Genomic DNA, 12,034 nt, shown 5'->3' on the forward strand with positions numbered 1-12,034 from the left:
AGTTACAATTTCCTCCAAGTTTCTAGGAGGTAGAGATTTTGGTAGTGCCAGTGCAATCTATTAAATGTCTGTTCATTGGGACTTTTCCCCATACAAAATTTCAATGTATCGTCATAAAAAAATTCTTAAGTATTTTGATTACTCAATTTAAATAATAACACATTTATTTCATTATTTAGTATTCTATAAAGAAATATACATTACTAAATTCAGCAATCTTGACCCCAATAGTAGTTGCAATAAGATTTTTCTAAAGATATAACAAAATCTTTGTACATGAATAGATTACCCTTTGAAACCTTATTTTTAAAGCTATGGGTATGCAGTCTGTCCAGTGTAGAAACTTATTTAATTTTTGTTGCCAATATAGCATGTCCTGCAGTAAATTTTCTAGTTTCAAGTTTTCTAAGCTGCAGGTGCTCCTTAGGGCACCAGGTGGCTCCAGTAACCAGCACACAAGGTAAGTTTTGGCCAGGAGGAATAGTCAATGAAGAGACTCTTTAAGAAATGAATAAATATGGGGAGGTGCACTTCTTAATAATTATTTAGGGGTTTCTGGAAAAACAGTATATTTGATTGTAATATAAATGGGAGAAAGTCCTCCTTGTCAATTTGCATGATTTGGCAATTTACAGTGTAATTGCAGTGGTGTTTTATGAGCTTGTTTTAATTTTGTATTGTTTTAGTTTTTGATTGTATTTTATATTTCCTTCAACTGAATTCTTAGCTGCATCAAAGACCTAAGGTGATGGGGCAGCCAGAGCCATAAACTATACTCTCAGTCCCCTCCAAAACCATGGCAAAGTAGGGATCACCACTGCTACCCCTCTGCCTCCCATCAGGAAGGAGAGCAGGCACTTAAACCTCACACCATCCTCTGAAATCTATTCTATTTACTGTTTAAAAAGACTTCCCTTTCACAGTCCAAATCTTTGAATATCACAGGCGACAAAACTCCTGAGACACGCTGCTGATGGATGGAACACACAGCATTTGCTCCTTTCCTTCTAAGTCTGGCCACAGCTTGCAGAAGAGAAGATAGATGCCCAGTGCGACAAGCCTTGTAGCAGCCCTCCAACACAACTATTAACCCAGTCCTGCTCTTGTTGCCCTTGAGCTCCATCACTGAGATGCCTGCATCCTCTGGAATACCAAGGTCAGGCATCCCTGGGTTGCTGTTACCATTATGTCTCAGCTGGGAGGTCAACCTCTGGTGAATACATTGCCTCTGCTGCCACCTAGTTGGGAATCACCACCAGCTCTGTTGCTGAACCATTAGAACTTTAACAGTGGGGACCTCCAGCCCAATGCCAAGCATCACCAAACAGCTGCTCAGGAGCATTGCCACTGCTGCCACTCCAGTAACAGCTCTACAAATGAGCTGTTTGGTTGCACAATCCTATCCAGCTCTCCATTTACCAAAGGTCAACAAGCATACCATCCTGGAGTTTGCCATCACCGTAACTGATAGCCACTACAAACCTCCATAGCACCACCTCACAGCTCAGGAGGGATCCCAAGACCCCCCCAAACCTTCCTCAGCCCCTTACAACATGCTTTTATTCCTGGAACACTGAAGATCCCAAACCTTAGGACATTAATGACACACAATTCATAAAGCTACCTTTCTGGATCTACCCACTGTTCTCATATCACATCTGATACAACCAAGATGCCCCCCCCCCCCCCGGCTGATATATCTTACCTTTTCATTATTTCTGCTCAGCTGTCAGATATTTCTGCTGGGTGGTTCACTATTGTATCAAACAATTGCCAAGACCAACGTTCACATATTTTCCCCGAAGTGTTCCTTTCCCCTTCATTTGTTTGCCTTATTTATTGACGTCAGATCCACTGTGTTAAACAGACTCAGCAGTTTTGCTTTAGTTTTTAATTCTTATCTCTTTGTTGTTCCTTTTCTTTCATAAAATTTGAAAAAAGATGTTTTTTCTTCTCTTGATTCCATAGTAATAATTGATCATCTGTCACTTAACTACCTCAGTGTTCTCATTTTGGTTTTCCATTGGTTACATTGATTGCTTTATTTCTACCTAGCACTCTGCTGTCAATTTATTCCCTAGAATCATATAACACTTCTCCACAAATGCCTAGCTTAGTTCTTTCTAACTTAAAAAAAAGATGCAGAGGTCCATCATAACACTCAAAATTCTAATCTACTTAATAAAACTAATGTCTTTGCTTCTGTTTTACATCCTTCTTTAGCTATTTCTAAGTGATAATCATAGATGCTTACAGTTTTAAAAAGAAATGTAGTGAAAAGGACCTGCAGGAAAGCAGTGCCTATTCCTTTCCTACTCTTTTCTCCAATATTTTTCAGAAGGTAGTTGTTGACTGTACCCCCAGTGCTTGTAGATGAGTATAGTGGGTAGATCCAGAAGGGTAACTATGAATTCTGAGTTACCGTCATCATTTTCCTAAAGTCTTGGGATTTTCAGTGTCCAAGGCCAGGAAGGAAAGAGACAACCATCGTTTGAAAACTTTGTCTTCATATTGCAGAAATTGTCAGCATGTGGCCTGTACATCCATGGCAACCATGTAAACTTGAAGTGGCACTATCAGACCTCTAAAATTAGAATTTAAATGGTTAGGTTTTCCTAAGATCTTCATATTCTCACTTGAGAACTCAAGAGATTTCCAGAAAGAACACACAAGATTTTGGGAGATTTCAGTCACTTCTTTTGATTTTAAAAAAAAGTGCCTGACAACTGTACATGAAATTACATGATGGTACTCACTACTGTACCTGAAAACATCTGCTCTGCATGGTGTTGCTGAATTTGTTTAAGTACTGACCACTCTTGCATGTGCTGCAGCACAGAAGAATCAAGTCAGTGCAACCTGGAGGTTCTGGCAGGAATCAAAATAGGAGATACAGATGGCTTCTGGTCACATTGAACAAGTTTGTATTTATTTATTGATTGATTTGATTTAACTGGCCACCCATGTGACACTGGGCAGCTTACAATAAAATAGATAAAAAATAAAATACGTAATGTAAAATAAAAATACTTGGCAGCTGAGCCATGTCATAAACTGTCAACAAAACAGAGATGGGCTCCATCACACTTCCAGGGCTCCAGGCACTAAGCCAAGTTTTAGGGCTTTGTAAAAGGCCAGCAGGTTCAGGGCTAACCTAATCTCAAGTGGAATGATGTTCCACAGGATGGGCACCATGGCAGAAAAAACCCTCCTCCTGGGCCCTGCCAGCCGACACTCCTTAGCTGCTAGTACCCAGATTGTGCTCCTCCTGCTGGACTGGGTCATATGAACACAAAGAATTGGGGAAAGATGGTCCTTTAAGTAGCCTGTTCCTAAGGCAAGAAGGACTTTAAAGGTAACTACCAACACCTTGAATTGCACCTGGAAGCACACTGGAAGCCAATGCAGCTTGTGGAACAGTGGTATCACATGTGCCCAAAAACCTACACCATTAACTGCCTATGCCACTGAAGCTTCCAAATGCTCTTCAAAAGCAGCCCCATGTAGAACAAGTTGCAATAGTCCAATCTGGAGGTCACGAGGACATGAGTAACTGTGAGCAGGGCCCCCTGGTCCAGGAATGGGCACAACTGATGCACAACTTGAGACTGTGCAACAGCCTTCCTAGCCACAGCTGCCACTTGCTCCTTGAGCAGGAACCAGGAGTCCAGGTGGACCCCCAGATTGCATGCCGGGTGTCTGGGGCAGTGCCACCCCATGCAAAACCAAAGATGGAAGGTCCCTGGAACCAGGAGGCCCAAAACCCCAAAGCCACTTGATCTTGCTTTGGTTGAACTGAGGCCTGTTTCACCCCATCCAGGCCACCACAGCCTCTAGATACTGAGACAGAACCTCCATGGCATCAGTCTGGCAGCCTAGGGTAGAGATGTAAAGCTGAGTATCATCAGCATACTGAAAATACTTCACCACAGATCATTGGATGATCTCACCCAGTGGCTTCATGTAGATGTTAAACAAGAGAGGAGAAAGTACCAAGACCTGCGGAACCCCATAAAGGAGGGGCTGTGGGCTGGACTTCTCCCCACTGTCAACACCAGCTGGAACTGACCTTGGAGGAAGGAAAAGAGCAGCACAACACTGTGCCACCCACCCCCAACTCCTAGAGCTACCCCAGAAGGATACCATGATCGATGGTATCAAAAGCAACTGAGGGGTCAAGAAGAGCAAGGATGGACACACTACCCCATCCTGCCCCCACCAGAGGTCATCTAAGAGTATGATCAATGCTGTCTTGGTCCCATACCCAGGCCTCAACCCTGACTGGAAGGATTCCAGGTAATCCACTTCTTCCAGGGCCCTCCGAAGCTGCAGCAGAACCACTGAAAGCCATATGTGCATTAGGTGAGGTGAAATACAATTGGAAGAAAGGCAAGACTTGGAGAACCACAAAAGTTAGATATTTATAAATGTGGTATAATGGAACTAGATTAACTGAATCCAACGCCTGGTCCTTTTCCTCACTGTATGCAGTCGTATCAAATGGGCACTTTTTACTGTTCTTAAATATGCACTTAAAATGTAGTGGCTTGGATCACATATTGCTCTAAGCCATAACATGGTAAAGATTTGCACTGTCTTTTTCAGATGAACCTTACCATTCTGGTTTGTATATCAACTTTTACTGTTTAGTGTGTTTTGTCAATTTAGTCAACTGTGTTCAAGAAACCCTGATTAAACCATAGCTTATCATAATATACAGTACATAGCAGGCCAATATGGGAGATGTTCCTTTTGACATAATATACCAATGTAGTTCTCCTGATGGTGGTTGATATCGCAGATGTATGACCCATTACATCACTGAATGAGTTTAAGATGAATGAAGCATGTTATGTGTTAGGTATACTGTTATAGATAAGCACAGCAACATTTGCAGTTGTAATGTTTTCATGGATTCTTTTTATGGTCGTATCACGTGCAGTACTGCATGATGAATGAATAATGTTGAAATAGGCCTACAGATCGATCTTAACATTTTAGATTTATTAGGTTACTATAGAACAATATACTGTGTTGTTGTGAGCCACTTAGAGACATTGGGAGTTGGGCAGCATACAAGTTTAATACATTATCACCACCACCACCACCACCATCACCACCACAATTTTATTATTTATGCAGGTAAAGGCCTAAACATACCTACTTTTTGATCTCCAACTTGTTTGATAGGATTACATTTGATAGACAGCTTGCCAAACTGAACTTGCTCTAAAGTTCTTATAGGAGACAACTATTCGGGGTGCCATCATAGCTTATGTGTTTTGAATTGTGTGTGAGTGGTTGTAAGGAATCTGGCAGTACTGCTTTTTCAGTATTTATTAACATTTTGTGCTTGAGAAATCACAACATGAAAATATGTCTTCAAAACATTTTTGCTGTTTTTGTGAACTAAAGAAAAAGATGCAAGGAATGATTAAAAAAATGAATTGGAGTTTAGCTGAACAGTGGATCTGGAAGTACAGTGTTCAAAATCCGTTGGTTGGATTTGGCACTTAATATTAAGTTAATTTTAATTAGCTGGCTTCCATCTGGATGGGCAAAGCTTTTTAGGAAGTCTTAAAGCTAAGGGGGTAGAGAGAGATACCAATCACTGGTTTGTCAGAGGAGCTACTTCTGCAAATTAAAGATCGGTGTTCTCTTTAAATTGTATAGAATAAATACTGAACTCATGAGAGCACAGGCCACCAGCAAGGGCACTGGCAAACTGCGCTAACCTAGAATACATTTAAACTTCATTTAACCTGAAGGTAAAAGACCCCCAATCTCCTGCTTAAATCATAAATCCAAACCATTGTGAAAATCTGTAGGTATAACTAAAGGCTGTGTTTGTGTCATGGCAAAAGTAGAGGAAATGCTTTCCTTTCATAACCATATATTTTCAGTTATAATTTAAACATACTTCTTGGAATTCTTGTATTTTAGTTTGATAAAAAGAATAAATCTTTTGATTGCTATGCACTGGTCCACTGGTGTTGTCCTGTAGTTAAATGTTATTGAAAAGTTCAGTAGATTTATGTGTACTAGAAATGTATTAGTAGTATGAAAGATTGTTTATTTCGTTCTGTTATACCAGCTAAAGCAAACTGCATATCACCTGCTGAGTTACTTAATCTAAATATTTCTTCTTGTCATATTCCAAGTTCTTGGGATAAAGATAATAAGTAACATGCATAAAGCCACCTGCTGATTTCTTTCTTTATTAAATTTATATTCTTCAGGAGCTCAGGATAACCTACATAGCATTCTGGCCTCCTTTTTTTTTTTTTCTTTTTCAGAACAGCTACCCTGTGCAGTAGATTAAACAAAAAGGAAGTCACTCAACAAGTTTCCATGGTAGAAGGTGGGCTTCAACTGAATCTGTATGGTCCTAGCCCAATTGCTCAACCAGTATATCACACTGACTTAATGCTGACAAAGGATCTAAGTCTGTGTCTTTTGTATTCAAACACTACAGTGCATTATACTTGCTTGAAAGTAACATAATAGAACGTTACGTTTTCCTACTGACCATATCAAATGAAAATTCAGAACAATTCCCTATATTAATAAAGTAGAATGGAAACTTTCTTACAACACAAGATAATCTTTATTCTGAAAGACTTTAATTGTTTAGGGCATTTGCATATGTTTTCAAGGTTTATAGATTGGCTTCAGGTTGTATTTGTTTTTCACTTTTTAAAATTTTGTTTGATAAATGCATAATAAAAATAAGAATCCCTAGAAGTCCTGGGAAGAGCCAGTTGAATTCTGCCCCCATCTTTATTTCATTCTGTCCATTATGGATTGGAAGGTCCTGAATAATAGGACCTATCTATCTGGTTTTAAGTTCCAAAAGCCCTCATAAGATATATTTGCAACAATAAGGAGCTACTTCTCCATAACTGTGATCCTATACATTTATGGTATGTGTAGCACTATATGGAATGTGTTATGATGTTATGTTATTTTTTCCCTAGGCTACATTTTCAGAAGTGGTTTGCCATTGCCTTATTTCTCAGGTTGAGAGAAAGTCAGTGGTCTAACAACACCCAGCTGGCTTCTGCACCTAAAGGAGAACTAGAACTGAGGTCTTTCAGCTTGTAGTCCAGCACCTTAACCATTAAGCCAAACTTAATCTCGGGGAATAGCTATAACACAATTATAAGAACTTTGAAGATGTTTCTACCTCAATAGGTAACATAGGTGTAGAAATATACATTATTTTGGTTCATCCATCTGATTCTGATATTCTTCTGTGTGCTGTAAGCACAGGGTTTATGCTTCAGTGCCCTTGGATAAAAAATGATTCTAGTAGAAATTTATCTGTCTTAGTTCAGGTTGGCCATTCTGTGGACACACTGCTGATAAGCAAGTTCTTATTGCACATTATGCCATATTATAAAGAGCAGAAAATTCACAAGGTAGGGGATTTTTATTATTGAACAGAACAGCCGATTTTTTTTAAAAAAAAGACACATCTGCTCTTAAAGTCTCAGTACCACTCTAGAAAATTAATATAAGACACACTTCAATATCCATGTCCATAAACATGTCATGTTTATAAGGACTCCACTTATAATGCAACATTTTTGTTTGTTCCATGGAAGATATGCCACAAAAAACATCTGTGTTGGAATGAAACTACATAGATTGTGTATAAAATGTGTTTGGGTTGGAGACTAAATTGTTACTATTGTTGTCTCCCATGTGTGTGGTTTTTATATTTTGATAGAAGTATTCCCTGTCAAAAAAATAATATCACTTGCACACATGGTTTAAGAATTTGGTCGTGTATTTAAAGGGGAATTAGAGAAGTTGTAACTGCATAACCAGAATTTGCCTATATTTGATCCATAATTTTATTGGAGTTGTAGATGTTGCTAACCAGCTAATAAGATATAGTTCTCAAAATACTTGACTATTGATGACAATATTAACTATTCCACTTCAAAAACACCCTACACTCTCAATTATTCTCTGAATATTGAACTAGATGGACCTAAGGCATCTCCCTGTAGATCATTCTAGTGAAGCATAAGGATTATTTATATGATGCTGTTGCCCACTGCCTACCATCATGCCATCAATAGGTCCTTCCTGCTGTTGACATATTAAGGGGAAAATATTTGAACAGGGGAAACTCCTTTCTTTGATGTAGAACCCTGGCCAATACATATATACATACATACAGTACATACCCATTACACTTTTCCCTTTTGGAGTAAACAACAATATTCAACATTCAGAAAAAGAGTAAGTAGAAGAAACTGAAGATATGAGATGAAAGGGAAATGTAACTAAATCTAGTTTAGACTGACACAGTTCAATATATCTTTCCATATATTTCTGTCTTTGCAAATGATCCTTGCTTCCATAATGTCCATACTCTGCTTCATATGTTGCATTTTTTTTTGTACAGTTTTTGAAGATTTCATCAACTCTTTCAACTATGAATTACTTGGGTTTTTTTCTTTTTCTCTACCTATTCACTATTCATATAATTTTTTGCAGTTTCATCACAGTTTGTTCTCTCTGGATGACCAGACCACCTGAATATACTGATTTCATAATGATCTCCCACTTTTTTATTCAATTCTCATACTTAAAGCATCCATCGTTCTTGACCCTATCACTTCTGATTTAATCATACAAAGTATTTCTTTCCCAGCATTTAACTTATTTTTTTTCTCCTGACATATCCACCCTCACTTTTATATAATAAACTGGACAAAAGCATTTTTATGCAGCCATTTTCACTTTAATGACAAATATTAATTTCTTGCAGAAGATAACGTACTATCTGCTACCTTGCTAATACCATTTGCAGTCTTTAATAAATATTCTATCAAGGTTACACAAGTTAATTTATTTGCTCTTAATTTTTTGCCTTTTACGAATAACTTGCAATTGTTCACTCTACTTTCCTTGCCAGACACAGATACCTTGTTTTTTAATATGTTAATTTTCAGATATGTACTTCTTGGTAAAGGTAAAGGTAAAGGTAAAGGTAAAGGTTTCCCTTGACATTAAGTCCAGTCGTGTCCGACTCTAGGGGGCGGTGCTCATCTCTGTTTCAAAGCCGAAGAGCCGGCGTTTGTCCGTAGACAGTTCTGTGGTCATGACTACACGGAAGCCGTTACCTGCCCGCCGAAGCGGTACCTATTAATCTACTCACATTTGCATGTTTTCGAACTGCTAGGTTGGCAGGAGCTGGGACTAGCAACAGGAGCTCACCCCCTCACGCGGATTCGAACTACCGACCTTCTGATCGGCAAGCTCAGCAGCTCAGCGGTTTAACCCGCAGCACCACCGTGTCCCTTCTTGTTACCTCATACAATTTAACATTCACTGCAAATCATTTTTGAGTTTTTAGCCAACAACACGGTATCATCTGCATATCAAAATACACAATCATATTCTCAGTCTTTTGTATCACTGCAACCTTTCTTTACATAATTAGCTATACGTGCAACAACTAAGGTGACATCACATAACCTTTTCTTACTCCATCCTCCATGTTAAACTACTCGCTAAGCATCTCATTTAATTTCATGCATGCTTTTCTTCCATTTTATACCATTCTTACTGAACTCAGCAAGCTACCTTCAATTCCATGGTCATGCAAAACATTCCATAATTCAAGGCTGTTCATCTTATTATATACGTTCTGTAAATCATCCAATGTAGAAGAATTGTTAGAACTATTAGTAAGGATGATGAACAACATCTGAGAGACAAAAGCAATACAAGGCACGGGAAGACTCATATATTACAAAGAAGGGAATGATCCAAGAAAACCTCAATCATATAGACCAATTTCTTCACTGAATGTCAATTATAAGAATTATAAGATACTCAAGAGTCGACATTTCTCCAGTTACACCATCTACACCTGCAGCCTTATGTCTCAGCACTCTCAAAGTTGTGTTGGAATGTGTTTCTGAAGGAGGGGGTGATGTGGTGGATTGCGGTGCTGCTGCTGGTTCCCAGGGAGAGAACACATTCCAGACTGATAAGAGACTTTGCAGCCTGGACTCTGTTGATGGGAAGGTTAAAAAGTTCAAGGTAGTTCCACCCTAGAGCCCTTCTGGGTTATTTTCCCTTAGGTTAGCAATTAGCCTTAGTCTGGCAAGATTCTGTCTATAAGGTGAGATCAGTAAAGAACTAGAGTTGGAATACCGGCTCAGCATAGTTCTTGGCTTTGTTTCCTGACAGAGCATATATAACTTCTTTTTTATCCAATTTTTTTTTTTTGGACACTAAGAATATAAAGTGTTCATTTCAATTTCACTGTGACATACTGTATGTCACAGGAATATTCCCAAGAGTGCTAATCTATGTCCTTGTTTCTGGAGCTACAGGAAACTTAAATGAGAGTCTTATAGAACTAGTCAAGACATAAATTTAGTCTGCAATCCAATACTCACTGGACCCCACTGAACTCAGTGGTAATTATGGAATAGACATATATAAAAATTCTATCTTTACAAATGTTATTCTGATTAAAGTAGCACAGAAGAAATAGAAGAAAAATCACATTAAGTATTGCCCTTTTGATAGATTATTACACAACTTGACTGGTGCCAAAAACTAATGGATCCTTTTACTGGAAATTGAAAATTAAAGAGGATGAGTCAGTATAACATTCAAGGTCTCATAATATGCATTTGACTTAAATAATGAATGCTGAATCCAGAGATAACCAACCAGCTGCAATATTCTCTTGGCAGTAATCTTTTTCACTCACACTCTAGGAGTCTTTTTATGTCATTAAATAATTGGAATGTCATTATATGGACTGAAGTATGCTTTGCAAGGAGAACAGAATAAAGCAGTGTACTAACATTGAGAGTAAGTTTAAAATATGCATTTTTCCATTTTAAAACAATTAAAATTATGCCTCTAGAAAGAAATAGGCTGAATGCCTGTAATATAATATCATATCATATCATATCATATATCATATCATATCATATCATATAATATAACAGTGCATTTATTTAATGTCAAGTGCAACAGAACAAGTTTTGCAGTTTTTGAAATTAAAAAAAATTAAAAAGTTATTGAATTACTAAGCATCAGGTTTACCATGAAAGATACAAGCAGGACAATTTTGCCTTCAAACTATACTGTAGGGAAGGGGAGAGAGAAATGCATATTTTGATACACCTAGAGAGGCAAAATTCAACTGCATTCAAGTTACAGAAAAAAATACATTTGGAAAATATAAAAATAATATAAAAAGAGCCACCTCTCCTGGGAAAAGGTCTAAGAAACATCTAGGAATGGAAAACTCTTGACAAGCCAAGAAGTGGCAAGACAAGAAACATTTCTTTTAGATACAACTCCATTAAAGGAATAAAACAGTGAAATACTTAGTTGTTAGACCTGACAGTATTTGAGTAATCATATGTGATTTGTATACACTGGAATACAATGGGTTATTCCCAGGTGGTGTTAATCATATTTAGCTGGCATGGAAATCAGTGGGATATTAGTCATGACAAATGCAAATCAATTTCAGTGAACTTTAATGTACGTACTTTAATTCTAGATGAAACCTAGATGGTTACATATAAAGTAGGAGTGCACTAAGGGATTTTTTTTTCATTTTCCAAATGGAATTTTAATAATTCCACCCTACCTCTTTAGAAATAAACATGTGACATGATCTAAAATTGTAATTATAATGTAAATCTCACACTTTCCATAAAAGAAAAGACATTCTTAAGTATGACTTTAAAAATGTTAAATCAACTCAGATTTCAAAATGCATAATGATAAGCAAAGGTTCAGTGCAGTTACAACTCTTATTTATAATTGTAAAGCATATGTTCAAATGCAAAGCTTGTTTATCCATTTTGAAGTGGGGGGAGAATTTTTTTTAAAATATATATATATTTGCAATTGTGTAAATTTCAGTTAATATCTGGGGGTACCAATATAAATACCATTTAGTAAAAAGAAAGGGGAGGAGAAGGACTGACCTTAACCCTGCAAAAATAAGTAGGTGGAAAAAAAAATATGGTTTAGT

At 37.6% G+C, this 12,034-nt stretch overlaps 1 protein-coding gene across 1 annotated transcript in view; it reads left to right on the forward strand.

Annotated features, from left to right (window-relative positions):
- The window catches only part of PARVA (parvin alpha), a 103,391-nt gene that overhangs the window by 20,941 nt on the left and 70,416 nt on the right, over positions 1–12,034 (forward strand). The gene's annotated exons all lie outside the window — the stretch shown is intronic.

The sequence above is a fragment of the Candoia aspera genome, chromosome 1 (genome assembly GCF_035149785.1).
Source record: "Candoia aspera isolate rCanAsp1 chromosome 1, rCanAsp1.hap2, whole genome shotgun sequence".
Taxonomy (NCBI): domain Eukaryota; kingdom Metazoa; phylum Chordata; class Lepidosauria; order Squamata; family Boidae; genus Candoia; species Candoia aspera.